The sequence below is a fragment of the Mustela lutreola genome, chromosome 2 (genome assembly GCF_030435805.1).
Source record: "Mustela lutreola isolate mMusLut2 chromosome 2, mMusLut2.pri, whole genome shotgun sequence".
NCBI lineage: Eukaryota > Metazoa > Chordata > Mammalia > Carnivora > Mustelidae > Mustela > Mustela lutreola.
Genome location: NC_081291.1, coordinates 40,139,487 through 40,157,693, shown reverse-complemented (window position 1 = coordinate 40,157,693; position 18,207 = coordinate 40,139,487). Strand labels below are relative to the sequence as shown.

The window sequence follows — 18,207 nt, the reverse complement described above, 5'->3', positions numbered from 1 at the left end:
TCAGGAGGGCGAGAGGGGGCTGGCTGTGTGGGTGCTGGTTCCATTTCAAACATCATATTGTTAGAGTAAGTCTTACTGAAATGATATTTGAAGCAAGGCTTGAAAGAGGGGGCAGTTGGCTTTGCAGGTATGTAAGGGAAGAGAGTGCAGGGCAGGATGGCCAAGGCCAAGGCCCTGAGTTGGGAACGTGCCTGGTGTGTTTAAGACGACAAGAAGCATGTGTGTCTTGAAAGGAGCACGAGGCAAGAGCAGCAGAAGCAGGCAGAGAGAAAAGGGGCCAGGGAGCTTGTGGTGAGAACACTTTTGAGGCTTAACTAGTAAGTGCTCTATCCATGGCAATGGTACCAACTGAGGTCAGCTCCCAGGAAAGGTAGCAAGGAACACCCCCCCACCCCGCCCCGCGTAGAGGACATCACCTTGGGGCAAAAGGAAGCGTCAGGTGCTTTTTGAGTTCAAGATTCCACACTATAAACCTGGAATTTTCCCCTCTCCCCTAGGGCTCTCTGGCCAGGGGTCACTGCATAGAAATGTGATATTCCCTCTCAAGAATCAGGGAGGCTGGTGTGGGCACCCGGATACCAAGAGCTTTTTCCAGCAGCAGCCAAAGACACAACACATCAGGCGGAACCAATTTTCTAAATCAAACCCACAAGAGAAAACCATTCCACCTGGGCTGTGCGTAGACCTGTCAGTTTCTCCATCCTCCCTGCCCTGGGCTGACAAGAGTGGTTTTAGGCATGGGTTTGATCGCTCTGGAGTGATAAGGGCCAGGGGTTCTTGAAAACGGGGCACAGAGAGGACAAAGGAGGGAATGAGGTAATGGGCATGCTGCTAATCAGACAGGAAAAGCTTGGAAACAATAATGTGAGCTTTAAGAACTGATGTGTCCTTATTCATATCTTAAGCTGCTGGAAATGGTCAGGTCCACTGATCACTGACGCTCTTGCTCTCACACATTCTGGGGGGTGAGTTACCGTGTTACCCCTTCATTACCCCTAACCCCTCCCTTCCAGCCTACATCACAGTGCAGACTCCTGCCCTCACCATTAACCAGGCTGGGAACCACAGGGACCTGCTGAGATAGCACTGGGCCTGGGAGCCGTGGCCCCAGGTAAGGCTCCAGCTGCCGAGCACTACTGGCCCAGTCATTTAAAGGCAGTTTCGGGCCCAGCACTCAGTCTGCTGCGTTGCTCAAAGTGAGCATGCGTGAGAATGCCCAGGGGGAGGCTGTGGCGACGCAGGCGGTGGGTCTCCGGTGGGACCCGAGCTTCTGCGTGGGGACTCCCTGGTGCTGCCGATGCAGGGTAAGCTCATCCCACTGGGGTTGCAACTCTAGTAGCACGTTAGAACATCCCCACCCTCCCACCCCTGCCACCCCCCAGGTGAGCTGGAACTGAATACGATTTCAGGCTCCATCCTGACAAATATTCTGATATAATTGGCTTAGGGCAAATTCTGGACAGAATCCCAGTGATTCTGTCAGGCAACCAGGATTGAAAACCACTGGTAAGGCCCATGCTCCTCACCTTCCAGGGCTTTAGGTAGAGAACTATGTATTTTATCTTCCAAACTGGAACACAGTTTTTAGAAAGATTTATTTATTTGAGCAGAGAGAGACCTCTCAAAGAGCACGCACGTGAGGGGGAAGGGGCTGAGGGAGAGAGAGAGTGACTCTCCAGCAGACCTGAGTGTGGAGCCGGTTGCCAAGCTCAGCCCCATGACCCTGATCATGACCTGAGCCGAAATCAGAAGTTGGACGCTTAACCCATTGAGCCACCCAGGTGCTCCTGGAGCACATTCTAGAGTGCAGGGGGTTGGGAATCACACAGGCTCAGCATACAGGCTCTCAGTATAAACCAGGGTTATCCTGAGAAAATCCCCATGTGTAGTCAGTTCCACTGTAGCCCAGTGGGGCCTAAGCCATGCCCAAGGTCACGCTAGTGATAATGATAGAACCCAGACTTGGAACTCAAGCTCCTGACTCTTGAGTTGTCATTTCACTTTCTCAGAACGTTAATTACTCAGTCTGTAAAATGGGAATAAGAAGGCCTATCCTGTCAACTCTAGAGTGACTGTAAAAGAAGGCCATAATCCATGAAAATGTGCTTTAAAAGCTTGAACCGCTCTGTGGAATGGGAAGGCATTTCTATTATTGTGAGTCTGTGGCCACGAGAGCCAGGCTGGGATCTACCCGTCCTGAGTTAGAACAACCACAGCTCTTTGAATAATAAATAATAAATAGGGCGTATTAGGTAAAATAACCTTGACGAAGTAGAAAAGTGGGGAGATGAGAATCAGAGAGGCATTTGATAGAGAGGAGTGTCATTCCCTAAATCCAGATTGAGCAGAGGCAGGCTGGGTGAGGGAAGATAAGAATCTCAGAGTGGCCCACAAGCTCAATGGGAATCAATAATGTCTCCAAAAATAATGAAAATATATAATAGTATTATATTACATATACATATATGTTATAATCCTATAATAATAATAATAATTATTATTTTTATGACACATAAATAGAAGCATGTTTAGTTTAAACCATGAGCTCATCCTACTGGGCGTCTCAGACCTGAGGCTGGTGTCAGCATGAAGAGGGTAGATATGACATTAGAGCTGAAATTGTTGAGGTTGGGGTGGGGGGGTTCTGCAGAGGAAATCCCGTCTAATCTATACATTTTACAGATGAAAACACTGAGGCCCAACAACCAGCAGTTTATTGTTGAAGCTCAGACTGGGCTCAAGGTCTTGAAACAGTCACTCCAAAATTTATCTCTATGTGTTTATGTCAAAAGAAATACCAGTTAGGGCTTAATCAGTATACTGACCACATGCCATTTTAATATCCCCCCAAAGTAATGGCAATCCTCTATTATCAGCGAATACCCAGTTTCTGTTCAGTTGCCCCCAGTCGTCTCAAAAGCATAGCTTTATGATTGGCTCCTTCAAATCAAGAACTGAATTCTTCTCTTCATCCCAGCACTGCATTTGCTTGAGTTTGTTTTAATCTTTAACAGTTTCCCTCTCTTTTTTAATGCTATTCATTAGGTGAAAAAAGAAACCGTAGGGGTGGAGGGGTGCCTAGCTGGCTCTGTCAGTGGAGCAAGCAACTCTTGATCTCAGGGTCATAAGTTCAATCCCCACATGGAGCATAGAGCCTACTTTTAAAATTTTTTAAAATAAAAATACATAAATAAAGAAAAAAAGAACTCCTGGGTTGTTTGTCCCATAGAATGTGCCACGTTAGAGATGTAACTGAGTGTATCCAGTGGTGACCTTGAACACACCTCTCTATTCCCTGTAGCTCCTGTGAACTCTAGAGCTTCTTTTGGGCTCTGTGTCTGTGGTAACACTTCCTTACAGGTGGTGCCTGGTGCTTTCTGTCACATCATCTGTCCTATCAGATGTTTGCAATGTAATAGGGCGCTGTCTCTGTCAGAAATACTGAAGTATTTAAGAGAGAAATAGGGACCCCTAGGTGGCTTAGTCGGTCAAGTGTCTGCCTTCGGCACAGTCATGATCCCAGGGTCCTGGGTTTGAGCCCTGTGTCGGGCTCCCAGCCCCAAGCAGAAAGCCTGCTTTTCCCTCTCCCTCTGTTCTTCCCCCCTGACTAGTGCTCACACTGTCACAAATAAATAAATAAAATCTCAAAAAAAAAAAAAAAAAAGAAAAGAAACAATTACATGCCGGTATGCATTTATCCAAACCCGTAGAATGTACATCAGGACTGAATCCTTACCTGAACTCTGGACTCTGGGTGATAACAATGTGTCATGGAAGGCTCAGCAATTGTGATAGTTGTGACTGTATGTGGGGGGAGGGTTGTTGGTAGTCGGGGAGGCTGTTACGGTGGGCAGGAATTATACGGGAAATCTCCGTACCTTCCCCTGAATTTCGGGGTGAAACTAAAACTACTCTAAAAAAACAAAGTCTATTAAAACACACACAGACACACACACACACAGTGAAGCAGTGCCTTTAGAACACTCTGGTGGGGACAGCAAGGAGGTGACTAGCAAGGAAGGACAATGGGCCAGGAATGGTAAGAGCTGGTTGTTGCCGCAGGGCAAGGGGATGCGGGGGGGGGGGGGGGGGGGGCTTGTTGGACATCCTCTCTCCTGTTGTGTATTTGAGAATTTCTATGACAAAAATTACACACAATGAGATGCTGCTGGAAATGCCCCTAAGAAGATATAGCAGACACCATGGGTCAGCTTCTAAGCCAGTATTCATTCCTTGTCCCCCTGTTCTCTCTCTTCCGCAGAGAATCTCAGTTCTGCTCAAGTGAGCGTGCTCTCTACCTGGCTAACTCCGGCCCTAGCAGAGAAGGCGATCTTTTGCGCTGGCTGCTCTCCGACATGGCCCACATGATGCATTCAACAGAGGACGTGCTCTAAAGATGTACTGTATGTTCATTACAGTCTTTTGTCTTCACAAAAAAACCAATGAGAATATTATCGTCCCCCCTTCACAGGTGAACATGAGACTTTGAGAAGTCGTGTGCCTTGGGTCACTGGCCTGTGATCTTAGGTCCATGCAGCAACAACAAAGCCCACATTATTTATTTATGTGAGAGAGAGAGCGAGATGGGGTGGGGAGGTTGGGGGTTGGGGCAGAGGGAGAGGGAGAACCTCAAGCAGACTGTGTGTTGAACACTGAGCCTGACTCTGAGATCAGGACCTGAGCCCAAATCAGGAGTTAGCAGTAAAGCCCACACACACTTTTAGCCACGCCATGTCCCACTTCGAGGTCTGGCATTAAGTGTTGCCGCCACGTTTTCTCTCTAGGTTGGGTGAATGTCACAGGAATGTGTTAACTGGGGAGCGGATTTGCTGGGAACAATGGGTCAGACTATTTGACATTGGAAAGACACTGTGCTCTATGGTTCTATTTCCCACAATTTTCTGTCTGTAAGAATCTCCTGGAGTATTTGTTAAAATGCAGAATCTAGAGAGGGGCCTGGTAATCTATATTCTTATCAAAACACTGTCCTTCCCCGTATGATGCTCACAGTCAAGCAAGTTTGGAAAACTATGCCTCATGGCATTCAATACAAGCCCAGATAGAGCGGATTTATTAAATCTAAGCAGAGAAAGGAATCTTAAAGCATTTTTGGATGCCCCATGACCTGCCGCCAGTGGGCAGTGAGTCCTGATGACACGTGCACAGTGGACCCAGTGACTGGCAGGTGCTCTGGCTAACGGCCCAGTGACTAATACCTGACAACCAGCCTGGCCCCTGGGCTCACGGCTAATTGGACACCTGATCAGGCTGACCCAGTCAAAACTTTCCTCCCAAGGATTTTAAATGAAAAATTCTAGACCAGTTGTTGCTGTGCACCTGATCTATCAATTCATCACAAGCTAAGTGATGGAGAAGCACTGGAGAGAAGCCTTATTTTATTTTATTTAAGACTTATTTATTTATTTATCTGAGAGAGAGCGAGAGAGAGCATGAGAAGGGGGAGGGTCAGAGGGAGAAGCAGACTCCCTGCCGAGCAGGGAGCCCGATTCGGGACTCGATCCCAGGGCTCCAGGATCATGACCTGAGCTGCAGGCAGTTGCTTAACTAACTGAGCCACCCAGTTGCCCAAGAAGCCTTATTTTAAAAAGACAATGGAGAGGGGCTCCTGGGTGGTGCAGTGTGTTAGAAGACTGACACTTAGGTTTAGGCTTCGGCTGTGATCTCAGGGTTGTGAGATTCAACAGCACGTCAAGCCCGGCACTCAGAAGGGTGTCCGCTTAAGACTCACTCTCGCCGCCCCTTCCCCACCCCTTCCCCAAAGAAATCAGTAAATCTTTTAAGAATAATTTAAAAAGTAAAAAGGCAATGGAGAGAGAGAAGGCGAAGGGGAGACAAAGGAAGGAGACGAGGGCAGAGGTGTGCGGACAGATAAGGTAGAGTGGGTATACAAAAATGGGAGGGGGAGAAAGAGTTCAGTGGCTTATACAGCGGCCTCAAAAGATACCTAGTCACCCAGGACCTCAGAATAGGACTTTATTTGGAAAAAGGGTCTTTGAAGATGTAACTAAGTTAAATATCTAAAGATGAGGTGGCCATGGGTTTAGGGGGACCAGTGTCCTCAGAGATGAAAGGAGAGGGACTTTGACACAGAGACAGGGGTGGGGGTTGTATGTGAAGAGGGAGGCAGAGGTAGGAGTGACGTGTCCACAGGCCAAGGCGTAGGGAATGACCTCTAGAAGTTACGAGAAAGACAAGGGACTAGTTCTCCTTCAGAATGTCCAGAAGGAACGGACTCTGGACACACCTTGATTTCAGACTTCTAGTTCCAGAACTGTAAGAGAATCACTTTCTGTTGTCTCAATCCACCAAGTTTGTAGTGTGTGGTTAACGGCATCCTGGAGAATCTAGCTCATTCTAGGAGATATGAACTCTTGGCCTGGAAATGGAGAAAGGATGGGGAAAGAGAAGGAAGGAAGGGCAAGGGAAAGGGAAGCAGAATGAAAGTGGGAACGAAGAAGGAGAGAGCCAGAGCTGTGGGATGGGAGGAGCCAGGGAGCGGATATGCCTGCCCTCTCCAGCCCCTCCCCCTCAGGTTCATGCCCCTTGACCTTGGTTCATCTGAGGACTCCCCTTTAGGTTCCCGAGGACTCTCTGCATCCTGACATGACACTGCCACCATGAGAATTCCTCCCATGCCTCTAGAATACTCCAGAACAAAGGCAGTGGGACATACACTTGAGGGTTTTACAAAAGAACAAGGTCCCTTCTTGCTTTCTGTCTCATGGAGTGTTATTTTTTTATTTTTTATTTTGAGAGAGAGTGTGTGCATGTGCAAGCAGCGGCCAGAGAGGGGCTGAGCAGAGGGGGCGGGGGAGAGAGAATCTTAAACAAGCCTCCACGTCCAGTGCAGAGCTTCGCTCGGGGCTCCAACTCACCACCCTGAGATCTGCACTTGAGCTGAAATCAAGAGTCAGACCCTTCACCCACTGAGCCACCCAGGCTCCCCCGGAGTGTTATTTTTTCTTACGGATAGCAGATAACCCTTCTAAAACCCTTCCCACTTGCCAGGCACTGAGTTAAACGCCCTACAGGAATCATCTCAGTGGGTTTTCCCAACCACTCCGTGAGTAGATAGTGCTGTGATCCCACATTAGAGGGAGCAACTGAGGCGGAACAGGGAAGTAATGACTCTGCCCAAGGCCATCAGCAATGGAGGGACATTCCTGGGATTCAAACTCCAAGGCTGAGGGTTAACCATGGGATTCTGTAGCTTCTCTCTGTGCATACTTTGAATGAGGATAACCAGGAATTCCAAACGTGTTTTCACACTCTTTTGCTAGGTATGGAAACCATAATAGATTGGTATTTCAGTTGGGAGAATGAGCACCTGAGTAGTTCTTACCTGGGCTTCTAGCCCTGGGAGCCCCCGCTGCGTTCCTGGGGTCTGCATGGGGAGGGCTGTGAGGGCCAAGGGAAATGAGTGGGAAGAGGGAGCCTGAAGTTTTTACTTGACTCTGATGTGAAAGTCTGGAACACTAAGCCCAAATATAAGCTTCTTTCTTCACTTGCCCTCTGCTCTTCCCCCAGACTTTGTCACCCCAGTCACCCCAGTCTTCCTGCCAGCCCAGAACTCTCCCAGCCTGGCCATTACCAGGGCCATTACAGTCTCACCTGTGGTTTCCCAGCTGGGGGTTTGGAGTGGGGTGGGGGAAGCAGGGACAGGGCCAGAGCCCTGCAGGCAAACCCACCCTCCTGGGTGTGGGACCCTGAAAGAGCTGGCCTTCCCTTTCACTGTCCTCATCTGACAAATCAAGACAACAATGATACCAGCTCAAAAACTGCCCTGGAAACATGCGCTGTTTGTTGTGTGGCAATCCGATTTCAAAAGAGATTTTCAGAAGCACAATTGTCCATTGTTTAGGGAGGCGTACCCAGGTGGACAGGACACGTTAGGAGAAAGGAAGACATTGGTCTGGACTAGTTTGTCAGTGTGGAAATCGGGGCAGTCTCCTGCCTCCTCCTGATACCTAAAGCTTTCAGTGCACTTTCCCTAAAAGGGAAAACAGTAAAAGCGGTCTCCTCTTGGAGCTTTCTAGGATCTGAGTGTTCCCCAGTTGAGCATTTAGTCTTAGATCTTTCTGCCACCGTCCAGCTTTGTTTTCTACTAAATAACACACATAAGCCTGGCTTCAAAAAAAAAAATCATGCATGTAAATGGGCACATGCCTGCGTTTACATGTTCCCCCTGCCTGGGTAGTTATTTGCATTTGGACCAGGCTGTTTTCATGACACTGAGTCCATTGAATGATGAGAATTTCAGGCATCTTAGCCAATTATAATAAGTGGTAATATTAGGGTCCCTATTTTCCAGTAACCTCCCTGGGTAGATCTCCCATCTCTCTGCTCCCTCGTGCTTTTGTATGGCACTGCCAGCTGACATTATAATGGTCTATTCAGGTCCACCTCCCTTGCTGGATGATGAGGTCCTTGAGGGCAGAAGCTTTGAGCTCTTCTTTCTATCCCCTGCACGCAAAAAATGTTTGATGAATGAATGCATGTTTGTGTCTTATTATTGCAACCTACTTTAGAAGCATTTGAAAAAAATCTGCATTTTTCCCCTTATATCCTGGCAACTCTTCCTGACTTCTTAGAACTCCGCAGGCCACCAAGCACATATGCAAGTAAGGCACTGAAATGTGGCTATTCTGAATTGACATGTAAAGCACTAAACATCAAGCATGGAATTTCTTTGACTTTCTTTAAAAAAAAAAGAAGTGAAATATCTCATTGTATCAAAAATGTCTCACTAATATCTCACTTATAATTTTATTCTGACTTAGGTTAAAATGATACTTTCGTTATATTTAATAAACAAGTAGTAAAATTCAATTATTTAATGTTTAGTCATTAAGGTGATTAAAGCTTATGTCCTCTTATCTTGTTTAAGGCAGCTACCAGAAAACTTCAAATTATACCATATGGCTTGCATTATATTTCTACTGGACAGCTTTGCCTTTGCTCCTTAATCACGTGTGCAAGTTTTCACTTCCCTAGGGAGTAATTCATGTGAGTCTGGAAGCAGAGACTTATTTCCAGGAGCAAAGGAGCACCCAACTGTAGCTTTTCCTCTCTCGGCCTTTGATTCCCTCCAACATGGCCCTTTTTTTTTTTTTTTCCTCTTCCAATTTCTCCAGTGGGGAGAATGCCATCAGCCTGTAAATGCCAGTGGCTCAGTCCTGCTTGAGCCAAAGCATCATTTCTATCAGCGCTGGGTCTGTAGCAGAGGTTCTTTCCAGTCCTGGTTGGTTGAGCAGGTCTTGTTCCTAAGCCTAAAAATCCCTATTCTGGGATAACTTAATAAGTGGGGTCGACAGGCATGAAAAAGTTAGCAGAGGAGGAGAGGGTAGCCTGCCAGGAGAGCGGGCACCCCTGGAGGCGGGGCTCTCAGGGACTGCCAGGAAGCGTGAGGAGGCTTCCAAGGCCATGATTGTGCTGATTTCTTTTTTTTTAATTAATTATTTTATTAACATATATTGTATTACTAGCCCCAGGGGTGCAGTCTTGTGAATCGTCAGGCTTACACATTTCGCAGTGAATGTGCTGCTTCCTGATCCACATACCGGTTATGTGGGTGCTGTCACATTATGAAAAGTCTTTTTTTTTTTTTTTTTAAGATTTTATTTATTTATTTGACAAAGAGATAGCAAGAGCACAAGTAAGCAGAGCGGCGGAGAGAGGGAGAAGTGGGCTCTCCATTGAGCAGGAGCCGGATGAGGGGCTTGATCCCAGGACTGTGGGATCATGACCTGAGTCAAAGGCAGATGCTTAACTGACTGAGCTACCCAGGGGCCCCTGAAAAATCTTTTTCTTTTCTATTTTTTCAAAGATTTTTATTTTTGAGTAATATCTCTATGTAACCTGGGGCTTAACTCCCCCAACCCTGAGATCAAGAGTCACATACTCCACTGACTGAGTCAGCTAGGTGCCCCTATGAAAGTAAATATACATCTTCAAACTGTATACATCTATGATTTGTTCCCTTTCCTGTCGATGTATTTCACTAAAAATTTTACATAGTAATGTCAATAGAATGTGAGTGAAAATCTCAAAAAATACAATAAGGAAAGAATTAAAGGCCTTGGAAAATAATTGCATAGGACAGAATATGAAAAATCTTCCACTGTTTTTTTTTTTTTTTTTAAAGATTTTATTTATTTACTTGACAGACAGGGATCACAAGTAGGCAGAGACACAGGCAGAGAGGAGGAAGCAGGCCCCCTGCCGAGCAGAGAGCCTAATGCGGGGCTCGATCCCAGGACCTGAGATCATGACCCTAGCCGAAGGCAGAGGATTAACCCACTGAGCCACCCAGGCGCCCCTCCACTGTTTTAAATAAATCAAACGTGCTAAAATTAGATACAGCATTTGTGACAGATGCTTAAGATGGCCCCATGATCCACCTGTGGCTGTGCCCTTGTGGGTCCCTGCCCCTGTGAAGTTGGGCAGAACCAGTAACTCGCTTCTGAACAACAGAACGTATGATTACATGACACAGTCACTGTAACAGATGCAGCTATTGTCTCTGCATCCCTTCCTGGGAGGAAGCAAGCATCCATGCTGGGGGACTTCTGGTGGCAAGGACACATCACGTGGTGTTCTCCAGCAGCTGAGGGTGGCTTCTGATCAACAGTCAGCGAGATTCTGAAATTGTAGTTCTAAAGCATGAGAAACTGACTGCTGCCAGCAACATGAAGGAGGTTGAAAGCAGGTCCTTCCCCTGTTGAGCCTCGAATGAGAATGTAGCTCCAGCTGACTCCTGGACTGCACCAGGTGTGACTCTAAACACAGGGCAGCTGAGCCATGCCAGGATTCCTGACACACCGGAACTAGTAGAAAACAAATGTGTGTTGTTTTAAGCTGCTGAGTTTGTGATAATATTGTTACACAATAATAGAAAACTTACAGCAGTAAGGAAAGCAAAAATATAGCTCAGTGCCTGACTCACACTAGGCTGTTGGTTGAAGCATGTTGAATGAAAGAATTCCAAGATACGGGTTTTCAGATCCAGTCTCCCTCTCCATATCTTTCTTTCTGTCATGCACACACACGCACACACACACACACACACACACACACAGGAGCCTCAGGCATCCCTTATGGATGGTTTACTGTGTATGGGAAAGATCTATTTGAAAATAACTTTTTAAAAAATGAATGGATATATATGTATTGAAGAAATGTTAGAAAGTACAGATTAGCAAAAAGTACGTAAAACCTCCAATTTCTTCAGCGAGCATGTATTAATTCTGTAATACCCATAAGTAACCATCACCAATATACATAAAGATGGTGTTTTGTGCATTTATAAAAATAATATATGTCCACTGTAACAAAGTTTAGAAAGCATAGAAAAATAAAATGAAGAAATGGAAAGTCACCAGTAATTCCACTCAAAGAGATAATTCCTGTTAACGTGATGACCTTCCATTTATATACATGCATGTATTAGTCGCTCAGTCTGCCAGAACAAAATGTCATATCCTGGGGGGCTTAAACAACAGACACTCATTTCTTACAGTTCTGAAGGCTGGAAGTCCAAGATCATGGTGATTGGGTTCTGGTGAGAGCTCCCTTCCTGGCTTGTAGATGGCTACCTTCTCCCTGTGTCTTCATGTGGCAGAGAGAGAGAGAGAACATGAGCTTTCTGATGTTTCCTCTTCTTCTTCCTTTTTTTAGAGAGAAAGAGAGGGCAGGGGGAGGGACAGAGGGAGAGGGAAAGAGACAATCCCAAGCAGGCTCCAGGCCCAGCATGGAATCCCACACGGGACTTCATCCCATGATCCCAAGATCATGACCTGAGCCGAAATCAAGAGTTGGGCACCTAACCGACTGAGCCAGGCACCCCTGGTGTTTCTTCTTATAAGGAACTAATCCTGTTGTATTAAGGCCCCACTCTTATGACCTCACTGAACCTTAATTACCTTCCTGCAGACTCAGTCTCCAAATACAGTCCACACTGGGGTTGGGGCTTCAACTTGTGATTTTGGGGAGAGACACAATTCAGTCTATAGCAATGTCTTTTTTATTTAAATTTAATTTTTAGAACAGTTTTTAAAAATTAAAAGTTGGACTTTGTTCAGTATTCACTAGGCAGCATATCCTATTTCCTCACATCATTTGATATTCTTCTACAATATTTTTATTGGTTGTATAGCATTCCTCTGTGATAGCTGCAGAAAAGTGGTCTGAACGTACCAGTAGTTGTTTGATGATCCCTGTAAAGCTGGATATTTAAATGGTCTCCAACTCTGCTCCGTTATAAGTGATAGAGGAATTAATATGCTTGTAATTTAATATCTTTGTGTATATGCATGATTAATTCCATTATCTTGAAGAATTTATCAAAAAGGAGTCCCCATAACTTTGCCTTTGTTCTTAGCTATGTTACAGCCGCAAAGAGAAAGGCAGACATTATTTGGAATTTAGATCTTAGATTTCCCCTGTAGCTTTACAGTCCTCCAGCTGTGGCTCAAGGAAAAAAGGTTATCAGGAATCTGAGGAGTTACCCAGGAGACAGTGGGTAAGGAGGAGATTCCAGGGGCCCTCAGCACATGTGCTTTGTGCCCTGAGACTATGTGCGGGGGGACAGTCTTCAGTCCCTTTGGAGAGATGTCAGGGAGGTGGAGTGTCATCTTACAAATTAGAGATGGAACTGGCAAGGGTATGTTAGAGCCTTATACTTGTGTTCTAGATTATAGAAAGAAGCAAGGCTAGAAGAGAATCCATGCCAGCAAACCCATGGCCAGGCTCGCAGGAACTATCAGTGTTGGGTGGTATTAAGAAGATGGTTTTTGGGGGCGCCTGGGTGGCTCAGTGGGTTAAGCCGCTGCCTTCGGCTCAGGTCATGATCTCAGGGTCCTGGGTCCTGGTCTCTGCTCAGCAGGGAGCCTGCTTCTCTCTCTCTCTCTCTCTCTCTCTCTCTGCCTGCCTCTCCATCTACTGTCAAATAAATAAATAAAATCTTTAAAAAAAAATAAAAAAGATGGTTTTTGGCCAAGATATCAACCTATCCAAATCCTGCTTTGGACTGCCTTTTCTTGGGAAAGATAAAGATGGAGAGAACAAAACTTCAGGAATATACTGTAGAAAGCATTTGTTGGTTTTGCTTTCCCAACATTCACTCTCCTTTCTTCTGATAACAGGCCCCCAATGTTCATTTGGGGACCAGCCCTTGCCAACTCTCTGTCCAGAGGTGGACACAAAACCCAGGCCTGATCAGTCCATCAACAGATGCAGTCATAGACTTGTGAGCAGGCCTGGTCCATGGAGGTCTGACAGGCCTCCTGCCTGATCTAAGAGAAAAGAAGGGCTCCATTTTTTTCCACTGGTAGAATGTAAGCCTTGAGTTGATGGTGGTGCTTACCACTCAAGAATGAAGGGAAGTAGAGGTGGTGACAAATGGGGAAATACTGAGTCTTGTTGAGAGTGCTGGTGTTCCTGCATGCGGCTGTCCTGGAAGCTTTGGAAGGGAATGTCCCCTCCTCCCTTCCTTTCTCCCCTCCCCTTATGTGCCTCACCTCACAGCTGCCCTTTGTTTTTTACGCCAATTTGAATTGGATTTCTTTTTCACTGGCAACTGAAAGGCTTGTGAATGAAATATCTTCATATTTAACTGGGACTCCCCATCCATCTCAGTGCAGAGCTCTGGGGAGCTATGCTATAGAACATTTTTACCTGAGTTCATGGGGCACCTGGGACATAGCACCAAAACGGCTCATAGAATTTCCAATCTTACCCCCACAATGACAGGAGAGAGAGGGAGGGAGAGAACAATTGTCCAAAGGTAGAGTGAGGGTAGTTCCCCAGAGGAGAACAAACTTGTGAAGAGGCAGAAATGGCTGGGGTTGTCCTTGCTCTTCTTGCTTAGCCGCATGGAAGGGGGAAACAAAGAGAGAACACACCTATGGGTGTGCGACTTTTGGAGCTCAGTCAGTGCTCTGTTATACCTTTGGGGACTGTGGCCCATCAGAGTCTTTGAATTAAACCCAAACCTCCATCTTTGCTCTGTGGGGTGGGGAGAGAGGAGGTCATTAGCTCTACTTAGCCAACAAACTTCATGGGCCAGAGATCAGTATGGCTGAGAACATGGGCAGTACTAGTGACCTAGCTACCTTGTCATCCCCTCATAAGGGCTGCCTACTCTGAAGGCTCTGTCCTCCTGGCAACCCAACTTCTCAGCCATCCTCCTATTTTTGTCTCACCTCCTAACCACTGGTGCTTCCTTACCCTGACCCTGTGTATCCCCCAGAGAGTAGACTCTAACTTGGACAGTTAGCCACTGCCCAACTTGTCATCCCCTCATATTGGCCAGAATTCTTGCACCGGACCTCCTCATTGGCTGCTGGTCTCCCTTAGGTCTACAGATGGCATTTTGGGGCCAGTAGGTCCAATTAGACTGTGGTCAGGGTGGAGGTGGTGGGAGGTGGCACATAATGCAATGTATGGCTTCAAATGGGACAGTGTCTGGTTTTGTCCCTCAGAACAGAAAATCCCAAGAAGGTTCTAGAACATTCCCATCTTTTCTAACCCAGGTAGAAAGAATATAGAGAATGTTATTACGTGTATCTGTATGAGAGCCTGTACGAGCATTCACATGTTCAGAACACTCGACACCAGAGTTTTTCCATTATAAATTTTCATTTCCTTTCCCACACCTACCCCTCTCTTCTTTAAGTCATCTCTGATCATATGAGCTAAGCTGTGTCACTTAGGCTAGGGGTGTTTTCTTTCAGGCTTTGTCTCCCTTCAGCCATCAAATGCAGGACTCTGTCTTGGAAGGTCAGCCACTGGTGAGCACACTTCCTTGGTGGTGCACCTAATGAAATGTAGTCTGGTCACTAGACCCTTCCCCCTGTCCTGGCAGACCCTTGGAAGAGCCCCAGAGTGGCCATTTCACCCAGAATGATGGAAAAGAGCTTGCCTTCTTGAGTGTCACCTTCCCTTAATTTGCAGAGCTGGTTCTCAAAGTATGATCCCCAGAATAGCAGCATCAAGAAAAGCAATTTGTCTGAAAGGCACATTCTCCGTTCCCAGCCCAGACCTTCTAGGTCAGAAGCTGTGGGTGTGAGACCCAGTAATCTGTATTAACAAGCCTTCTAAGGGATTCTAATGATCCGTAGAGTCTGAGAACACATGGTTGACAACATTGTGCCACAGGGTTTGAGTTTGTGTGATGGAAGTGTTCCCAGCAGCTGACATTAGCCGTAACTACTGTGCATGCTGCTCTGAGGGAAGCCCCTTCTGTGTACCATCTAGAGTAGGGGCTTGAACCCTGAGGGAGCATTAGAATCAATGAGAATCTTTTGAAAAATACCGTAGCTCCCCCTTACCTGAGATTTTGCTTTCTGTGGCTTCAGGTACCCCAGAGTCAACTGTGGTCTGCAAGCAGAAGGTTTGTGAGTAACTGACTATCAGAAGGTCAGTGAGTAATTTGAAGCTATGTCACAAAGCCTCCATCATTCATGTCACTGCATCTCCTCACCCAGGCACCTCATCATCTCATGTCATCACCAGAGGAAGGGTGAGTTCGGTACCATAAGGTACTCTGAGAGAGAGACCACATGCACATAAATATTATTATAGCTTACTGTTATAATTGTTCTATTTTACTAATAGTTGTTAATGTGTAAATTAGGCACAGTGAGACAGTAAACTCTGCCATAGGTTTGTATGTACAGGGAAACCATAGTAGATATGGGGCTTGGTACTGTCTGTGGTTTTGGACATCCCCTGGGGTGTTGGAACATAACTCAAAGGATAACGGGAGCTACTGTTCTTATGCTCCGGTCGACTGCAGATGAACAGAAGCAGATTGCTGGTGGAGATCCAGCCAGTGTGTCCTCTTTAAACTCCTAGGTGCTTCTGAATCACAGAGATGGTTGAGAAGCACACCTGTGGCCCCTCTCTGACCCCTTGCAGCTGTGCCACTCTGGGAACATTCCAATGGCCACCTCCCTGACCTTGATTTCTGAGTCTTTAGAAAAGGAGTGATGATTCCTAGCCTCTTGCCCTCCAAGATTGTCGTGTGTAATAAATAAAATAACAGATGTGAGATCTTGTAACTGCTCTTAAAATTATAAACAATATGAGCTGGAAGGCCCGGTTCAAGAATAGTGAGAGACCCAGAATTTCTTTCAGGAGCATGGGGCAGGTGCAGTGTCAGAGGGGAACTCCCCTCCCCTAACCTCCTGAGGCTCTGACTTTCCATTTAGATTTACTTCTCCATCTTTGCCTATCACACATGCTCTGTCCTAGCCCAATTCTCCTCTAGTCAAACTTGCACCAATTCAGGCTCAAGGGCGTGGGTATGACAGACTCTCCTGAAGGTCAGGACCACGTCAAAGGCCTATAGCAAACCATAGCAAACACCTTTCAATTGCTAGTAAGTCTTTATATCATTCTCACTTCCAGGGGCTAGTTGCTGTTCTTCTTCTCTATTTGTGCCCCAATAGTCTCCCCTCTCCTCCCTGCCTCCCCAGATTCACCTTGCAGTCTGCCTATCCCTCCCACCCCAGTGTTCTTTGGCTCTTCAAAGTCTCCTCTCTACCCCATCCCTGTCTGGTCTGGCAGGATAGCTTTCTACAGCCTAAATGTCTCATCAAGGAGTTTTGCTAAATTCCTTGAGAACAAATTCTGTCCCAGTTTTTCTCCTCCCCCTCCTCTTTCTCCCTTCCCCTTCCTCCGCCTCCCTTCTGTCCTCGCTCTCCTCTTATGCCTCCCCTCCTCTTCTTCCTCCTCCTCTTTCCTCCCCCCAGTTCTCCTTCTTCCTCCTCTTTCTTTTCCCCTCCCCTTCCTCCCCCCTTCTGCTTCTTGTTCTTCTTCTTCTCCTCCTCCTTGTCACCGTCTAAGTGGGATCTCTTAAGAGCACCAGCTTTGGTGGTCCCTGCTTGGAGTTCATAGCCAAGATTTGACCTTGCAGGGGTTATGTCACTGCTCGCTACTCCAAGCATGGTCCACAAGCCAACACTATCGGCATCAACTGGGAGCTTGTTACAAGGTGCACACTCTCAGGCCAGCGCATAAGGGTGTGCATTTTAACAAGATGCCCCCCCGCCAGGTGAATCATTTGCATATTAAAGTCTTAGAAGCCCCATTCTAATTTCTTGGGGGCCTCGGTTTCCTCATTTGTAAAATGGAAATCATGCTGGGTTGGGGGTTGGGAAAATTGCATGAGACGATGCATAGGAACATAAAGTATGGTGTCTGGGAGAGCCTTGGATAACAGGTAGTGAATACTTTTAGCTCTTGAGCTGTAGCAATGCTATGCCTGCATTAGAGATAGTTTTCGTAGCCCATATACAACCTGTCAGGATGCCAGGAACCTTAGTGTATAGTAATTGTTTTGTGCTGGGGCCAGGCGTGGGAGGTGAGGGCAAAGCAAGGTCTGAGGTTTCAGAACTTTGGAGTGAGGAAAGTGAGAGGTCAGCCTGGACACTCACCAGAAGACAAAGGTGGGGAGTTTTGGCTCTGCTGATTTGCATCTGCGCATTCAGGTGTGCTGGGCGAGATGCATAGCCGTGGGGTCCATGCATGGTGTCTTCTTGGCGGGACGTGTTTATGCATGGCACATAATTGAAAATATCATTTACATGTTAAAAATGGGTAGGGAGAGGGGCGCCTGCGTGGCTCAGAGGGTTAGGCCTCTGCCTCGGGCTCAGGTCACAATCTCAGGGTCCTGGGATCAAGCCCCGCATCATGCTCTCTGCTCAGCAGGGAGCCTGCTTCTCCCTCTCTCTGCATACTTGTGATTTCTGTCAAATAAATAAGTAAAATCTTTAAAAAAAAAAAAATGGGTAGGGAGTACATAGTGTGGTTTTATTTCTAGCAAGTTCTAGAACAAACTAAACTAGGGTGAGAGAAATCAAAATATTGGTAGTTTATTGAAGGGTAGGGAAAAGGGTTTGAGGCACATTTCTAGAGAACTTTCAAGGGGGTTAGATCCTTATTGGGGTAGCCGTGACCTTTGTCACAGTTCATTGAAGTGTGCACTGCAATGAATCAGCCAAACTTTACTTCATTTTAATTTCTTTAAAACAAAAACTGGGACTAGAAGGGAGAGACCACAGATACTCCCTCCCATTTTTTCCATCTAGAATTAACCTGACCTCTGATAACAAAGGCCCTCTGTCCTAAGCCCAACTTCAGCTAATTACCTACAAGCTGGGGCCAATATGGACAAGGCCCAGG

At 46.4% G+C, this 18,207-nt stretch overlaps 1 long non-coding RNA gene across 3 annotated transcripts in view; it reads left to right on the top strand.

Moving 5' to 3' along the window:
• Nucleotides 1-15,535, top strand: part of LOC131825788 (uncharacterized) — a 116,369-nt gene extending 100,834 nt beyond the window's left edge. For all 3 annotated transcript variants that reach the window (XR_009351305.1, XR_009351304.1, XR_009351306.1), the window contains 2 exons: nucleotides 4,262-4,403; nucleotides 15,378-15,535. This is a non-coding gene — a long non-coding RNA (uncharacterized LOC131825788). The remainder of the gene's footprint in view (nucleotides 1-4,261; nucleotides 4,404-15,377) is intronic.
• Nucleotides 15,536-18,207: the final 2,672 nt, after the last annotated feature.